General features: G+C 51.4%; 1 long non-coding RNA gene across 3 annotated transcripts; it reads left to right on the top strand.

Moving 5' to 3' along the window:
* The first annotated feature begins 344 nt into the window (after positions 1 to 344).
* Positions 345 to 13116, top strand: LOC309357361. Of its 3 annotated transcripts, none has more exons than XR_014163107.1 (3): positions 345 to 849; positions 10490 to 10702; positions 12109 to 13116. It is a non-coding gene; the product is annotated as an uncharacterized lncRNA (long non-coding RNA). The 3 variants fall into 3 exon arrangements; XR_014163108.1 differs by lacking the exon at positions 345 to 849 and adding an exon at positions 917 to 934; XR_014163109.1 differs by lacking the exon at positions 345 to 849 and having other exon boundaries at positions 10461 to 10702.
* Positions 13117 to 18750: the final 5634 nt, after the last annotated feature.

Here is an 18750-nt window from a genome sequence, read left to right on the forward strand (position 1 = left end):
ACCAAACTTTAAATGGTTCAAGATCCTAGCATCTCAGAGGTTGCCTGTTGTTGTTTAGTTGTGTCCGCCTTCTTTATGGTCCAGCTCTCACTGCCATACATCACTACTGGGAAAACCATAGCTTGAACTATACGGACCTGGTTGGTGTGAAGCTTTATGGTGTGGTTGTCATGTCTGGGACATAATGTATACTGTCCTTTTGTATTTTTATTTCCCTCAGTGAGCCTGATTTTGGCCTTTAATATATAACTAATTCATTTATCTCACAGCTAACCTGCAGCAAAAAAATAATAACGTTATAAATGGATATACATTACATCTCCTAATACTGTAAAAAATCCCCCCCTTGCAGTTATATGTTATGTTGCATTTTTTGTTATGTAACTTATGTTGGGAATCAGTGAAATATTAGATATAAACAAAACCTTGTATTCAAATAATATGCCTATTTTTATGCCCTTTAAGAACAAACGTGTGGAGCTCCTTGTGTGTGAGAGTGCTTGTGAGCTCACATGGGGCGGGGAGGGGGCGGTGCCGAATTGAGTCTTTGACCCATGGAAGAAAGCCGAATTTCCGTGCCAGCAGCTGTGTGCACTTTGATCAGCAGCCTGGAGGGAATTAAACACAGGTGGGGGATGTCTGAGGAAACGCTCGCAGCTGTGCCTAGCCAGGCAAGATAGGGCTGGAAGTACAAAGCACGTCATCCCTGCACCTGTAACTGATTCAGATTGGAACCTGCCCTAATAGTCTCCCCTACTTAAGGACAGGCAGCTGTGAGGAGTGTGATGAAGACCAAGGAGGCGTGCAATGCGTGCTGGGCGAAGGTGTTGCAGAAATGGCTGGAGCGAGGTGTGAGGAGGGACTGTCGCATACTGAGAGGAAACAAGGGAGAAGAGGGGGCAAGTTCTGCCAAGAGCAGCCAGATCCAGGACAGGTGCTGGCGGGGGGGGGGGGGACTTGGATCTTCTGGGACTTTCGCATTTTGTGCCTGCCTGCACCAAATGGTAATTGTGACACCACCCCTTTTGGAGGGAGAAAAAGAGAAAGGATTTAAAAATCAGGTTCAGGGTTGTTTCTTTAGTTAAAAAAACAACCCAGCTTTTATTTCACCTTACACCACCTTTAGCTCCTTAGAGAACAGGTGGGATATAAACACAAATGTGGGCTGGACAAGGTGGATTTGCAGCTGGTTGGCTGACTAAAACCAGAGTGCTCGCTAGTGGCAAAAGGGGGAACCTCGGCTCTTAGTTTGGTACACGCACACTCCACGCACGTTTGCACGCACACTCACAAAGCTCAACACGTTTGTTATTAAATGGCAGAAAAATAGGCAGTATATATTATTTGACACTGTGCTTGTTAATAGTAGGAGGAGTTTTCAGAGGCTTCGATTAACTCAGGATTTGCACTCTTAAGGTTTAGAATTGTTAAGAAAAACTTTTGCCAAATTTTGGAGTTTGAAGTTTCCCTGAGTTTAAGTTGGCTTTAAAGGTAACATCCTGACTTCAGCTGCTGCTGCTTATCTTAAATGTGGAGTTTTAAAGGCGAGCTTGCTTCATTTGTTTTTTTTAAAGGAAAACCAACCCCCCCCAGCTAATTTATCTTTCCTAAGACAAGCATTTTCGAAAAGAAGCTAGGTATTGGACTTGATCAATCTAAAACAGGGCCAATTTGGAGAAAGGAGAAACTGGGAAAGTGTTTGAAAGAGGCAGGAGAAAAGTTTCTCCAAATATGAAAATTTTTTGTGTGTAAAATATTTTTTTGTATGTGTGTATCTGGCTTTCATTCAACTTTCAGTAGCTCTCTGCAGATAGGATTCCTCAATGATCTATTATTATTAAGAGGTTGTATGACTGTATGACCAAAGGGAAAATTAGTGTCCTTTCCAGTAAAAGTAAATTGCTTGTCAACAGTAGATCTTCCTTGTGTAGAGGCTATCTGAGGTTGGATTTATTTGGTTAAAGGATCCTTAAAGGGCTGCATTTCCCAAGATCAGTGAAGACCCATGGGCGTAGCCAGGTCTTGGGGGGGGGGGCGGAACCAACCTGATTGGTCAGTTAAGTATAATAGTTTTACTTGATCTGGGAGGGGGCAGCTGCCCCCTGCCTCCCCTTCTTGGCTATTCCCATGCCAAGACTCTCAGGTTTCCTTTTAACATAGCTTTTAAAAAGTCTCTTTGATCCTTTTTGCCACCCCTCTTTGAGTTATGAAATCCTTTGAGTTTTGATGGGTAAATTTACTCAAAAGTAAGTTTCCTTCAACGAGGTTCATTTCAATTTTGTTTCGTTACTCATTTCAGGAAATAATACATATGTAGTCATCTTAGGTTCCATGTAAGGTGAAGAAATGTTTCTTGCCAAGTAGAAAGTGTCTTGCAATTGCAATCCCAATGCAGCCTGACAGGACAGTGCTTGACGGGGAGCTGCATTGGGCAGGGAAAACGCTTACTCTCTTCCTCGCGTTCCTGCTTTAATTGTTGCATGGTGTGCGCACGCGTGCATGATGTCATGATTGTGTGTCCTCTCCCAGTTGGGGGTGTATACATGTTTGTCTGGTGGCAGACTGGTTACAAAGGTTTCGTGGGCATGGAACAATCGCTTTAAAATACCTGGCTGTCTTTTGCCTAACTTACCCTGTTTTCTTAACGTTCTGTTACATATCTAGGGTGACTGGGAAAATAGTAATAATTTTCAAAGGGTTTGTTTGTGTGTGTGGTGTGTTTAAAGTCTTTAAAAGTTGTTACATCCTGCTAGTCCTTTCCCAGGATTATAAGGCATTGTTTCACTTCCTTTGCCACAGCACAGGGTTATTTACATCTGTCTGGTTTGAGTCCTCAATGTCTAATTTCTCTCTTCTCTCGCCCATCCCACTAAAAGCAGCAGCGGACCAGAGATCTGAATGTAAGAAAGCACACACCCCGGGCGTGTAGCATGTTGGGTGCTGGCCTTGGTTTTGAGGGGGGTCCGGCGTGGGGCGCCTGGGTCGTGCCCAGGGCCATAGGTAGGTGGTGAGGAAGGCTCCCGCCAGGGGCGCAGGCGAGCCCCCCCCGCAAAATCTGCTCCGTGCGCCCTCGAGCGGGAGAACTTGCGCGTGCGGCGGGCGCCTCTTCTTGCTGCTTGCGCAGCCGGCGAGGGAATGAATGGGCAGGAGGGCGTCGGCAGGGGAGGCGGGGCAGCACCCGAGCGCGCGTTCCAAGCACGCTCCAGACCCTGTTGGAGGGATACGGAGGGGCCCCGCTTGTAGCTGGGACAACAGCCTCTCCCACAGCCCTATGCGGGAGTCTGAGTGCAAAGATATAATTTTTGAAATCACAATTATCAGAGTGCCTCTGGGCATGTGCAGATTGTTCTTCCCGAAGTAGAAAGGGGTCCGGCTCCCGCTTTAGGAGGAGGGCGAACGGTTCCGTCCAGGGCAAAGGTGGCGGCGAGGGGATGTGTGCGCAGAGGCGGAGCTGGTGCACATGCTGTGCACGCGGGGGCGGGGCTGTGCGGGGGCACGGCTAGCGGGGAGAGGAGGGCGGGCACCGCCCGCAGCGAGCGATGTCACCCCCCATGACACTCCCATGACACCCAGGACGGGAAAACCCCACTTCCTCCGCCACTGTGTGTGGCTCTCCACCACCTGGTAGCCTAGGGACCTCGTCCTCCTCGCGAGAGGCTGAAAGAAGAGCCAACTTGTCCGTGGCTAGGGGGTGCAATCTGGACGGTTCTGCCTCGTGCCCACCAAGTGCTGCGTCCACTGGCGGGTGGGGCAACATGGCCCTGCTTGGCTGCGTTGTAGCTGAAACCTGCGCCTCCATAGAAAGGGAGGTGTCAAAGATTAAATGCCTCCACTCACAACTAGGGGTGATATGAACTTGATACCCATTTTAGTTACAATTCCAAGGGTTTGCAAATTGTCTACAGACCGTACAGACCCTTTGCTGACAGGGAAATGGATCGCTGTCTAAGCCCACCTGCTCACTGACTATCTGCATCAAGTATTCATAATACCAAGAGGGGAGTGCCCGGTTTCCTTTTGGCTGTGCTTCCTCGTAGTTTACCAAAAGTGGGCCACTAGGCAGCACCCCCCTCACCTCACTGGGTAAGTGAAAAACAGGCGGGCTTCCCACTTATTCCACACCTCATGTCTTTCCCTGCTGATTCCGCCAAGCCCGTTTCCTTGACTGTGGTTTCACTAGATAGGTGGGGACAGTGGGAATCTCGTTCATCCATTCATGCGTGTCACTAGATGAGGAATTTGGCTCTTTTTTTGTCATCATCGGGGCACCACGCCCCTCAGACGTTGCATCTCTTTATCCACAGAGGTACAGATTATTTTCTAGCAGTCCCATGCTATACCTGGGGAATTTTCTGGGCGCTCACATCCCAGCACCGAGGGGGGCTGTTGTTTTGTTAAAGATGGAATGAGCACAAATGCCTCCAATCACCACTCATGATGAGAGAACCTTAAGGTCTTGCTTCCAGACAATACCCCAGGCTAACAGGTCCTCTGCCAAGCGATCACTCCACACCCCTCTGCAGGATAGCCTTGCAGATGTGGTGCTCAGGTCTTCCACTTAGTAGCACTCTTATTTTTTCATTTTAAATATATCTTTATTAATTTAAAATAAATACATTTATGAAAAAACAGACATACATACAAGTAAACAAACATCATCAAACAATCAAATAACAAAAAAATCAAACAAACTGCACACCATAAGATACAGAAGATTAATATAATTCTGCCAAGATGTTTCCTTTTATTCCATAGTTTTCTAAAGATTCTTTAAAGATTCCCCAATCCTTATAGACTTTTTGTTTTGGTTGGCCTCTTACTCTTCCTGTTGCTTTCACTAGCTGCAGATATTCTACCATTAGGATTTGCCAATCTTCCATGTTGGGTATTATTGTGTTTTTCCAATTTATTGCTACTAAAATTCTGCCCATCGTTATTCCGTACATGAATTATGTTCTTTTTCGATTTCCCTCTTTCTTTTGGCAAAAATGCTTAATAAAAATATTTCTGGCCTATTTTTGAATGTTAATTTAAATAATTTTTAAATTTATTCATATATATTATTCCAAAAAACACAAATATCTGTACATTTCCACCACATATGCAAATAAGACCCAGTTTCTTTATTACATCTCCAACATATAGGTGATCTGTTCTTATACATTTTAGCAAGTTTTTCTGGAGTTGAGTTTGATGCCATCTATACATCATCTTAATTGTGTTTTTCCTGAGACTGTAGCAGGCCGTGAATTTTATGTCTTCCCACCATAATTTTCCCCATTGTTCCATGTAAATATTCTAACCCAAATCTTGCACCCATCTCACCATTATGACTTCCACTTGCTCTTCCTTTACCTCCCAGTCCAATAGGAGGTCGTATACCCGTGAGATATATTTTCCTTTCCTTTGTATCAATTCTTTTTCAAATTTTGATGTTTCTTTTGCAAGCCTCCTCTCTCTTTTTTATCACTTGGTAGCGCTCTTTAACCAACTCCAGGAGACTACTCTTTCCGGTGTAGTAGTGGACTTTCTGAGCATGAGCCCTCCGCAGGTCCACCTGTTTGTCCACAGGTATGTCTGGGCCTAATATCCCCAGGAGGAAAGCCTCCATTTTTTAAAATGAAGGATGCCTTCATAATTCTTTTGAGCTCATTATAAATCACATTGCAAAATTCCTTTATTTTCTTACAGGTCGACCACATATGTAACATTGAGCCTTCTGCTTCCCCACATCTCCAGCATTTACTTGAAATGTTCTTACACATTTTGGATAATTTCAGTGGTGTTAAGTATCAGTGGAATTGCATCTGTATAAAATTTTCTTTCAAGGTGTAACATGCGGTGAACTTCATAGATTTCCCCAGGCATTCATTGGGATACTAGAGCCAAAATCTTCAGCCCACTTGACCATTACAGATTTTAGAGGATTACAGATTGGAGAGGATTTTCCCTTTAGAGTTGATCAGTTCTTTTTCCAATGTAAAGGGTTCCATCGCAAAACCATTTCTCTCGTCTAGTTTAAATACCTCGTAAAGTTGGTGATATTGTAACCAACCTGACAGATGTTCTCTCATTTCTTCAGAGCCTTTTCATTCCTCTTCCTTTCATATTTTTTCTTCTTCACTGCTAGTGCTTCAAGCGGAGATAGCCACCTCAGAGCTTTAGGTTCAAGCAAATCTTTGTATTTTCCCAAACCATATAGAGAGGTTTCCTTATAATATGATTATTATTAAATTTTTTGTGGATCTTAACTTTATCATAACCTAAGCAGGCATGCCAGCCGTAACAGTTGTAATGTCCTTCCAGGTCTAGAACATCTGTGTTTTGTAGTGTACACCATTCCTTGATCCATGAGAGACAGGCCACTGCATGAGACCTGTAGCAGACTTGGAGAATGTGGTTCAGAGGTTCGAGCATGTGGCACCTGCCGCGACATAGCCGGTCAGCTCTCCGTCCCCCTGGCCAAGCGAAACCTGGTCGGAAGCGCATTGATGTGTATCCAAATGGAGTTACGATAGTCCTTGCCCAACAGGAACTTAGTGCAGCCGTAGACCCAGTTGTGCTGGCTACGGGATTTCCCAGACTCCTTCAATGCACAACCATCAACCGATTGGTACAGGAGACTGGCCCTTCGGTGTTCTTGTGCCTGAGCTGGGAACAGGCAGTTTCCCCTCTCTAGTAGCCGCCCCTCTAACAGAGAGAGCTCCCACCTCAGAAAGGTCCCAGATGTAGACTGCTCCGTCCTTACCAGTGGCAGTCATAGGAGCTGATCCCTACGAAGTCGTGGCATCATCCAGCGCATCGCTGGAATTCCTAGACCTCCATCACCGACCTTAATGTGGAAGTACGCGGCCGGCGTACTCTCCGGGAGACCTAGCCACTTTCTCACTGCTGTACTCACACAGTGGTCCACTCGGTTGAGCAGTCCTACTGTGGTTGAGCCCATAGAGAGCTGATGGTATAGCAATGGCACGAAAGCCAAATATCCATTGCTGAGGCTTCAAGGGAGCTTTGCCGATGGTGTCCAGAAGCACCTTTAGATGGTCCAGAGGCCGAGTTGCCATGTGTCCTTCTGGCGTGAAGAGCACGTCCAGGTAGGGGCACTGGTTCGACCGCTTGAGAGCTTGCAACGGTTTGCTGTTACAGGTGAATACCTGCCACAGGTTCACCACCATTTTCTTCTCCTTGGGGATGACTTCCAAGGATACTGTCAAGCTCTTCCCAGAGTTTACAGTGAGGCCACATAGTGCTAGATGTCTACCCACTATGTTGATGGTAGTTTGTAGCCCTACTGGTGTAGACGCCACAAACACCAGGTCGTCTGCAAAGGCTACGCCGTTCACTGTCACGCCTTCTCCCGGGTCAGCCCCTACCTCCTTCGGTATCTTCCAAAGGAGGTGGTCCATGATCATATTAAATATACAGGGCAACATGTGGTCACCTTGCTTCACCCCACTCCTGGGGTGAAATTCCTGGGAGGTTGCGCCACCGCACGAAAGTACAGGAGGAAGATGTTTTTGGAACACACATCGAACTGCTGAAAGGCCTGTTGTCTGGGGTCTAGGTCGACTTCCCGAGTCAACCGCGCAGCCAGGACCTTGTGGAAGACTTTGGTCAATACTGGGGAGACAGTTATGGGGCAGAAGTCTCCTGGATCTTGGGCATGATCTTTTTTGGGAATAATTGTTGTTCGAGTCCCCGGCAACGACTGGGGGCATTTCCCACATACCATTATTAGGTTGAAGAGCTGCTCCAGCACCGAAGTGGAGAAGGGTTCCATGTGAACAGCAGTTGAACATGGGTCAGTCGGTCCTAACCAATTCCTGGTAGGCCCGCTGGCGCCTATGGGCTTTTATCGCCTCAGCTGTTCTCTCTGGGAATTTTTCCATCAGGGCTAGGTTCATATGGCATGCCCCCTGGGTTAGGAGTTGGGCCTCCTCTCTTGCCAGCTGTGCTGTTTCCTCAGGGGTTCATCTCCTTTTCACCTGATGAGTGTTGTGCGTCATAGTCTGGGTGGGCTCGTCTGGGTGGGCTCGTCGGTGATGGACACCGCGTCCGGTCTTGGTGTTAAAGGCTCTCTCGCAATCTGGGTGTTCGCATACGAAAACTGGTTGTTCCACCGCAGGAACTACACCAGGCCCAGCAGCACGGGAGCTGCTCCTCACCCGGGTGGTACGGTCAGATGACCCGCCACTTCTCTTAGCGTTTCCACCACGATTCATACCCCCTTAGGGATCTGGGTGAGGGCGAACTGAACCTCTCTGGCAAGGACCCAGAGGTTCAGATAAACCTTCCCTGTTAGCCACCTAAAGACGTTGCCTGATTCTCACCACGAGGAGGTAGGGATAGGCACGTGGAAAAGACCACCAAATATCAATCAGTATAACATCACAGATCATCAGCTGCCATTTTTTTTAAAATCATCATCAGGGTGCCATGCCCCTCAGACATTGCTTCTGATTAACCGTAGAAGTACGGATTTTTTATACAAGCAGTCCTGTGCCAGCCTGGGCAATTTCCTGGGCACTCACAAACCAGCACTGATGGTGGTCTTTGTCTTGTTAAAGAGATGCCACCCGATCAACACCCGAGATGAGAGAACCTTGAGATCTTGTTTCCGGACAATACCCAGGGCCAACAGGTCCTCCGCCGAGTGATCACTTCACACTCCTCTGCAGGAGAGCCTTGCAGATGTGGTGCTCAGGTCTTCCACTTGGTAGCGCTCTTTTACCAACTCTAGGAGACTGGTGTTCCCAGTGTAATACTGGACTTTCTGGGCGTGAGCCCTCCGCAGGTCTGCCTGCTCGCCCACCACCTGGGCGTCGATTATATGTGCGGTTCGTCCAATACTCGCTACTATGTCGGGTTTCCTCAAACCTTCTGATGTTTGAAAGTGAGGCTCCAAATCTACATGATACCCCTGTCTCCGAAGTCCTTTAGCATTATGCCGGTGGACCCTAGCCGCATGAGACCTGTAGCAGACTTGGAGAACGGTGGTACTCCGGTCATAGACATCACTTATATCGTGTGTCATTTGGTCAGGGATCCCCATCATCTGAAGGGTCTCCTTAATGGTATTATGGGCCACAGAGTCAAACGCTTTCACCACATCCAGGGATGCTAAATACAATGGTTTCGACCGTTGCTTGTGGTTCCGAAGTACCATGTCCAGGAGGAAGATGTTTTCGGAACACCCATCGAACTGCTGGAAGGCCCGTTGCCACCTAAAGACGTTGCCTGGCTCTCACCACGAGGAGGTAGGGATAGGCATGTGGAAAAGACCACCAAAGATCGATCAGTAGAACATCACAGATCATCAGCTGCCATTTTTTTTTTATCATCATCGGGGCGCCACGCCCCTCAGACATTACTTCTGTATAGCCGCAGAAGTACGAACTTTCATATCTAGCAGTCCCGTGCCAGCCTGGGCAATTTCCTGGGCACTCACAAGCCAGCACTGACAGTGGCCGTAGTCTTGTAAAAGATCGTATGCACATACAAGCCACCGATCAACACCCGTGACGAGAGGACCTTAAGATCTTGCTTTCGGACAATACCCAGGGTTAACAGGTCCTCTGCCGAGCGGTCGCTCCACACACCCCTGCAGGAGAGCGTTGCAGATGTGGTGCTCAGGTCTTCCACTTGGTAACGCTCTTTTACCAACTCCAGGAGACTGGTGTTCCCAGCATAATACTGGACTTCATACACGTTAAGAGAGTCATAGTTACTCCCGCCGTTTACCCGCGTTTTATCAAATTTCTTCACTTTGACATTCAGAGCACTGGGCAGAAATCACATCGCGTCAACACCCGCTGCGGGCCTTCGCGATGCTTTGTTTTAATTAAACAGTCGGATTCCCCTGGTCTGCACCAGTTCTAAGTCAGCTGCTAGGCACCGGCCGAGGCGGGACAAGCCATTAGGCTATTTTTTGGGGGGGGGAATTGTTGGGGGGGTGACTAGTTTATTTTGTATTATGGTGTGTTTTGTAGCACTAGTTTTTAATCCTGCTGTCTTCTATCTGTTTGGATGGAGGCTGTTTGTTTGACAATGCTGTAAGCATACAGCATACAGCCCTCCGATCACAACCCATGGTGATGGAGCCTTGAGATATTTCTTTCCTATTATTCCTAAAGGCAACAGTTCTTTTATGCTCACTCCAGGCACTAACTTGCAGTTTCTGTTCCACAGTGTCTGTAGACTACTGTAACACCCTTGTATTGGTTCAGGGTCTCAGATGTATGGCATCCACCTCTGCAGTCTGTCAAGCCTTCTGCCTCTGGCTAGACGTTTTCATATTGGGAGCACATTGATCCAGAGTTTTATGGAATTACAGTAATCCCTTCCTGACAGAAAACCCGTGCAACCATGCCTCTTGGTTTGGTGTTTTTGATTCTTCTTCTGACCCCCACCACCAATGTGCTCCCCTGCTTCATCAATCCATCTTTCACTCAGGGCCCCTGTTTCTGAAGTGATGTTCCATTACCTTCAGTTCCTTTGCCAGGAAGTTCCCAGCTAAGGACTGCTCACCGACCTGCTTGAAGGCAATTTATGAAGGTGTTCTCTATGCAGGCTCCGTATGCTCCATCTTAGCCATTGCAAACAGGGACCTCCATCATTTACCTTGATGTGAAACTACGCCACAAGTCTGGATGCCGGGAGACCAAGCCAGGTTCTAATTGTCCTTGAGCAGTGGTCCATGCAGGTAAGCATTTGCACCCCTGCAGACTCTAACAACAGCTGGTTGTAAAAGTAGGGTAGGACCACAGTCTGTAGTCTGAACACCCTGTGTTGGGGTTTCAGGGAATCCTTCCTCAAGATTTCCCTTGCAGCCTCTCAAGGGGCTGGATTGCCATTCTTCTCTCAGTGGTGAATGGGATCCTAAGCTATTTCCATTTGCCTGACCTCTTGAGTGCCATTTTAGCATTGACCACCACTTTCTTTTGGGGACGTTCTCCAGGGAGACCATTAGGCACTTCTGGTTTTGATGGTAAGCCCACATAGTGCCAGATGTTCCACCACTACATGAGGGCTGTGAGGTTGGATACTCAGCTCTTCAAAGGAGCTGCTGTTTTTCCTAGCAGCAGGTATCATGCATTGGAACCACAAAATGCATGAATGGATTATAGAATAGTAGAGTTGTAAGAGACCAGGAATCATCTAGTCAAAGCTCCTGAAATTCAGGATTACTGGAACAGCAAGTCCAAATTCTGTCTGGGTCGGTCATCCAAAACCCTGAAGGGGTGGGCTCCATTCCATTCTGGAAGATGCATCACAGCTGTCTAACAACTGGAAGACTGGAAAGGGATCCCCTGTGGAAAGGGGACGATGGGTGCTCCTCCAGTTCTTTGAGTGTGGAAAGTGTAGCCTGCTGCACAGTTGTCTACATGAGCCTCAGAAGGTTCTGTGTCTTGAGAGAAGGATTGATAGGTACAGCTCCTGCTGTGGTCCCCACTGAATTGGGGCTTTGGATGCCTATTGGCACTTATGGTACAATAACCCCAAGATCTGGGTGAGCCCTGGAATGAGTGCAAGTACTTGGGGTGTGTGTGTGAAATGAGAAGTAAATCTGATCCTCCATGCTCTGCGATAATTTCCCTACCAGGCTGGGAGAAGATCAACTGCACACCACTGAAGTTCTGAGCCCAGCTTGGACAAGGCGATGATGTGCCCAGAGTAATAATACCTTTATTGTCATTATATAACCTGTGTACAATGAAATTAAACAAGCCTCCCCCCCAACACTCAATCTTGTTGCACTCTGTGTGCTTATCGAACAACACACCACCTCGCATTTCAATTTTGCTATGTTATTTTCCATTCAACAGCCTAACAGCCCACAGATAGAAGCTATTTTTTAGCCTGTTGGTACTAAATACTTCTATATCTCCTGCCCGAGGGTGGAAGATTTTCCAAGTGAGGTCCTCACTAAGGTAAACTCCCAGGAATTTAAAGCAGGGGACTCTCTCCATACAGCACCACCCCAATATACAATGGGGCAGGTTCCCCTCTCTTCCTCCGGAAGTCCAACAGCATCTCCTTTGTTTTACTAATATTTAGGTGCAAGTTATTCTCTGAGCACCTAACCAATATTTGTTTGTTCATTAATAGGGTGCCACTGGAGTGGATATTGGGATTGGTCCTAGGTTTCCTCTGCTGGCTGTATCCATACCTGTGCCAGAATGTTCCTGTACTTCACGTGGATCTGGAGCTTGGCGGTCATGGATTCTCACCGGGGCAGCAGAAGTTTCTGCCGTGATAGGACTTATTGTTTGGCAGCAAACGGTGACTCATATAATGTTGGATCTGCACGCAGATAACCAGAACACGGACATGGAGGCTTTTTGTGATATTTCAAGCTGTTAAATAAAAATGGTTTGTGTATTAGAACATATATTTCAGATAAGTCTAGCTAAATAAGATGTGCATGCTTTATATCAAGATTGTGCCAAGGTAGCCTGACTGGAACATGAATCGTGGAGGACCATGGTCCAGGGGTGGTTGCAAGGACTTGCAGGGGGTGGCACCACTTGCTGGTGTTTTTTGTTACAATTAGAACTATGAGATTGCTTCATTGCATATTTTTGCATTGCTGTTTTTCTTGTAAGCTGAGTAACAGATTCACTGCATAACTCCACTCCTTCTAGACCCCGAGGAACTTGCGGAAGATTGGGCGCGTAGATTGTTAGGGTTATCTGGAAGGGGTGGGTTGTGTTGAACCAAAGGTGAACTGTTCTGGAAGCTCTGCAAACACCATTTTGGTAGTCAAGATAACCCCACAATTAATAGGTAGTTGTTGTAGTGATGAGCTCATATAAGCGAATTGGCTTGTTTTGATGCTATCCTTAACTGGGGGCTTCGGGTGCATGGAGTCCAGAAAGAGGAGCTAGCTGTAAGACTTTGGTATTTGCCACCTATGCCCTTATCTGGTCAAGTGGAGTGATGGAAAGTCCTGGCCGAAGTGAAGTATGCTGCTTTGTGTATACAGATGTATGAAAGTTTGCTTGGGTGCAGACAAGCCAACTCCTTGCTGAGGTGTCTGTCCTGCAACTGTAAAGGGTGGGAGGCCTGGCAGACTGATTTGCTGTAATAAAGCTTTTAATAAAGCACTAGAACTGATCACTCTGGAGTTTGACTTCCATCTGTGGTACGCCAGCACCCAACCACTCCCACAAGACCTCCTTTGGATCTGCAGTTCAGAACATCATACCAGGCTCTGGGTAGACTGGGTTGTTGATCCCCTTCAGGTAGATCACAAAGCTCTTCTGTCCACCCAGTGGAGAACTGAAGGCTGTCAGCTGTCATGTCTACCAACTGGAGAGAGAAAGCACTCAGTGCCGAACTCTGCACATGCCCCAAATTGGTAAGACTTGATTCAAATAGTTTCTTTATGGAAAGGTTCAGCCTTGCTGACATCCTCTACATATTGACAACCAGTACATACCTTCCGGCGTGTAGGTGGTCTGGTTGCGAGTGGGGCGGGCTGGGGACGGTGGCACCTGGGAGTTGCAGTTTCTTGCCCAGGAGAGATTCTGGTTGGCATCCGCTGCCCACCTGCACCAGCCCTCCTCAAAGAAGCATGAGAGGAAGGTCTCCGAGGGAGAAATGCAGGTGGGTGGGTCCCAGGGGTGCCTTTTCTGCCCTCCCCCTTCCAGTGGTGCCCACATCCCCCCGGCCTCGAATGCCCCCCGACTGCTCACTGCCACCCTGTTCGTTGCCGCCTCACCACAGTCCTTGGTGCCATCACAATGGCGGGCAGGGGTCACGCAGCTGCTTGGTAGGCATGGGCTCTCGTCTGGGGCACAGCTCCGGGGACCTGGAAACGTTGGGATGGTGAATGGGGAGCCTCCAAGCCCAGAGGCAGTCTATCTGGTTGGCTGGGTTTGGGGGAGGCGGAAAAGAAAGCCTTACTTTGGGGGCCACAGTTCCTGAACTGCGCACGGGACTCTTCTGGTGGAGGCCAGCAGGGGGCGCCAGGCGCCTGAGGACGAGGCGGAGCTTCGCCATGGCTCAGCTCCAATGTGAAGCTCCCGTTGAGTCCTGCAGGGGAAGGGTGAGGGTCTGGGGGTCACCAGTAAATGTCATGATAAGAATGATGAGGATTGTATTTCTTTACACCAACCTCAGCAGGCGGGTCGGTAGTCTAGAATTCAATCAATAGAAATTATATGATACGATACGTACTGCAGTTTAGAAACGTATTATGTGATATTGATACGGAACTATGAGAACCGGGCCAGGGGGCATTTCCTCCACCACCCCGGGGAAAAGGCCAAGTAGGGGGCTCTGGGCTTGTTGGATTCCGAACTCCGTTGCCCCAAGCTTACCTGTCTCGGCCATGCTGTACCAGGCGCGGAGCTCACAACCTGAGGCCGCGGCACTCGGGGTCGGGGAGTGGTGTAGGGCAGGGGCGGCAGGCGGCTTGGCTCGCTGCTCCAAGGAGCTCATGTACCAGCCTGAGGGGAGGTCGGGGGGGGCGGCAGGTCAAAGGGGTTCTCTAACTGCTAAGGAATGCTTTCCCTCCCTTCAAATGAAGTATATTTACCCGGGTCGGTGCCCAGCATGTGGACGGGGGGGGGGGGTGTTGGCGCTGCACGCCCAGCCTCCACCATGCCCTGGGCGCCACCGATACCCGGAAAGCCTGCCTGTCTTCCCTTCCCCCAGGCAGACCGGGCAGGAGCCTGTCCCTTGGTTTAGGAGTACCAAGCGGCAGGCAGGCAGGCAGGCAGGCAGGCATGATGGTTGTCCCCTGCCTGCCTGCCTGCCTGCCTTCCCCCAGGTAGACCAGGCAGGAGCCTGTCCCTTTGTTTAGGAGTCCTGCTGAACTCCTAATGGTTACATCTATTTTGACTCAGCCAGCATGATGTTGGATGCTCCCATTTTCTTCCAGAAGCAGCCTGCTCTTTCTCAGCGATATAGTGTCTAGGGGTCCATTCTTTTCCTCCAGCAGCATGGTCCTCTCACGTGGGAGGGTGCTGGGGTGGCAGTAGACCGTTCCCGGTGCCTGGCTGGCGGAGGATGCAAAGGCCGGCAAAGGGCAAGCTTTGCCCTCTGTGGGTCTAGCCCCTGGCCAGTCCAGGGGAAGACTGGCCAACCCACCCCCGCTTGCCAGCCGGTAGACCAGGGCCATCAGCAACCTCTCTACTAGACTAGGCAGGGGCCAGACCCTTACAGTCGGAAGCCTGCCCTTTTCCGGCCTTCACACACTCCACCAAACACACTCACCTCACCTCCATCGCCGGGAAGCAGAGGGTGGGCGCCGTGAACGGTCTACAGCCGCCCAAGTGCAATGGGTAGACCGGCACGCCCGGAAATCCGTGGAACTTCTTGCCGGAGTGAGTTTGCTGAGTTCAACTGCCAGGGGCTTCTGAGGCGCCGTGCTGCCGTCGCGCCTGCACCGGTGCTCAAGACGACGCTCGCTCTCGCCGTGCCAGGACGGCATGCTCATGGAGATTTCTGCCTACAGGGTTTTCAGGACCCTCTGGGGAATCGCAAATGACCCAACTGTGCTCCTGGTCAGTGTGGCCCGTGGCGTGTGGGGCAGGCACAGCGCCTGACATGGTTCCCTTCGAGAAGCAGTGAACAGCCTTGTCCTATTCTGCTGTCTCTACTGGGAGAGGAGCAGTGAGGTGGGTGGGTGAGTGGCTGGCAGTGGGCTGTGACCCCAGCTCCAGGTCATTCATGTGCAAGACGTAACTTTGACTCTCAAGGAAAATGGCAGCTGATGATCTGTGATGTTCTACTGATAGATCTTCGGTGGTCTTTTCCACGTGCCTATCCCTACCTCCTCATGGTGAGAGTCGGGCAACGTCTTAAGGCGGTTAACAGGGAAGGCTTATCTGAGACTCTGGGTGTGAACCAGAGAGTCTCAGCTTAACCTCACTCAGATTCGGTTCTACTGAAATGAATGAACGTGGCAACGCAAATAGAGGTGGCGGGTCCCATGACCGTACCACCCTGGAGAGGAGCAGCTGCTGGGCCTGGGGGTGTTCCTGCGATGGAACTCTCCATTTTTGTATGTGAACGCCCAGGCACCTCAAGGTTCTCCGTTTCAAGTGGCGATTGGAGGCATTTACGCCAATTCCATCTTTAACAAAATCAAAGCCTCCCTTGGTGCTGGAATGTGAGCACCAGGAAATCTGCAAAGTATAGATGGGACTGCTAGAAAACAATCTGTATGTCTGTGGACAAACAATATCTGAGGGGTGTGGCGCCCCGATGATGATGGCGATACACCCCGGCGAGTAGACCGGGCAGTCGGCGGGTAGTTCCTGCGGCACGCCCTGCCCAGAGCACGGATAGACAGGGCCCCCGTCCTCCCTTAGCTTTCCCGGCTCCTCACTGAGCGGGGGAGCGGCACCCTTCACTTCTTGCCTGCCTGCCCGCCTGCTCGCCCGCCTGCCCGCCTCCCTCCCTCCCTCCCTCAATCCCTCCCAGGTAGACCGGACAGGCGCCTGTCCCTTGGTTTAACAGCGCCGGGCGGCAGGCAGACAGGCAGGGTGGCCGTCCCCTGCCTGCCTGCCCGCCTGCCTTCCCCCCCCGGTAGACCGGCTAGGCACCCCTCCCTCGCTTTAGGAAAGCCCCCGTGTGGCCGCCGCAGGGCAGGGCGGCCATTCCTTGCCTGCCTTCTCCCAGGTAGACCGGGTAGGCGCCGGTTCCTTGCTTTAGGAGCGCCCTCGTGTGGCCAGAATGGTAAGGGCAGGGCAGCCGTTTTCTTCTTCGTCGTCGTATCCCACTTGTTGTCATGATCGTTAGGGCGGGCGGGCGAAAAGGGGTATGCGTGTGTGTGTGTGTGTGTGTGTGTGTGTGTGTGTGTGTGTGTGTGCCTGCCTGCCCGCCTCGCACTCTTTCTCTCTCTCCGTGATCTATTTTGGGTCTGTCTCCCCCACACGCCAGCACATGGGGGGGCGGGAGTGGTTTCTCTCTCTCTCTCTCTCTCTCCCCTCTCTCCTCCCCCTCCCTCCCCCCGCAAACAATCAAGTGTGTGTGAAGCGCACGAGCGCTTTTGTGCTTGTCTTTCTGCATCCCTGTGTCTCTGCATGCTCCCCCTCCCGCAAAGGAAGGCACGCACGCCAAGACTTTTCTCCCTTGCCGTCCGTGCAAGGACGGACGCATGCACGCACGCCCTCACCCGTCCCCTCCATCACCTGCCTGCTGCTCTGCCGCCAAGCGGCGGTCTACAAAGTCACCGACTTCTACGGCAGCTGTAGCCACGAACCCCACCCTTGACGATGTCGTCGAGCTCCAACGAATGGGGAAACCTGGAGGCGCCAACGGGGGCGCGAGCCGGTAGACCGGGAAGCCTTCCGCCCCCTCTAGCAGACCGGCAAGCCCCCCAGCCGGGTAGACCGGAGGGGAGCCGAGGGCAGGGAGACCGGGCCACGCCGCCAGCCCTCTGGCCGGTAGACCGGGCACTCCGAGGTCCGGCGCCAAGTAGACCGGCCATCGGTTCCACTCCGGCCGCAAGGTAGTCCGGCAGATCCGCGCTTTCCGGCGGGTAGACTGGGAAGCCCCACGATCAGGAACATCGGCAAGCCCCAGCCTTCCAGGGCGGTAGACCGGAGAGGAGCCGAGGGCCGGTGGACCGGGCAACACCGCAGCCCCTCCGCCGGGTAGACCGGGCTTTCCGAGGTCCGGTGCCCAGTAGACCGACCAGCTGTTCCACGCCGTACACCAGGTAGTCCGGCAGAGCCGCGCTTTCCGCCGGGAAGACCGGGAAGCCCCACGATCTCTGAGGAAGACCGGCAAGACCAAGCCTCTCCATTCCATCGAGTAGACCCGTCGGACAGCGGCTCCAGGCACACCAACGAGTGGACCGGTGCCTCGCGGGCCCAGGGATGATAGACCGGGAAACCGTTTGTCCTCCAAGGGAGACTTGGACGTTCCAGACCTTCTGGCGAACAGGCAGGAAGGCAGGCAGGCAGGCAGGCAGGCAGGCAGGCAGGCAGGCAGGCAGGCAGGCAGGCAGGCAGGCAGGCAGCAGGCCGTGGTGTGCGTGGACGCGAGGAGCCCAACGGCCTGGAAGCGAGTAGACTGGTCAGCGGTTCCACGCCATTACCCAGGTAGTCCGGCAGAGCCGCGCTTTACGCTTTCCGACGGGTAGACCAGGCTTCCCGTTCCCGAGACCGAAAAGCCTACCGTTCTCCGAGGAAGACCGGCAAGACCAGGTTTCTGGGACGATCGACCGGAGTGAACCGAGTGCTGGGGGACCCGGAAACGACGCCAGCCCCTCCGCAGAGTAGACCGGGCTCTCCGAGTTATCGCGCACAGTAGAACGGCCAGCAGTTCCACTCCGTCCGCCAAGGTAGTCCGGCAGAGCCGCGCTTTTCTGTGGGTGGACCGGGAAGCCCCGTGATCTGAGGAAGACAGGGAAGACCCAGCCTTCCCGGCCGGTAGACCGGAGGGGAGCCGAGGGCCGGTGGACCGGGCAACACCGCAGCCCCTCCTTCGGGTAGACCGGGCTTCCCGAGGTCCGGCGCCCAGTAGACCGGCCAGCTGTTCCACGCTGTACGCCAGGTAGTCCGGCAGAGCCGCGCTTTCCTGCATGTAGACTGGCAAGGCAGCCTCCCCCACCTCCGCCGGCGAGTAGACCGGGCAGCGGCTCCACCCCCCCGCCTAGTGGACCAGCGCCTCCCGTCCCCAAGGATGGTAGACCGTGAAGCCGATTCTCCTCCGAGGTGGACCGGGAAGCCCCAGACCCTGCAGCGAGCAGGCAGGCAGGCAAGCCGGCAAGCCGTTGCTGCCTGCCTTCCA

Source organism: Podarcis melisellensis (assembly GCF_964234715.1).
Source record: "Podarcis melisellensis genome assembly, chromosome: 15".
Classification (NCBI taxonomy): Eukaryota; Metazoa; Chordata; class Lepidosauria; order Squamata; family Lacertidae; genus Podarcis; species Podarcis melisellensis.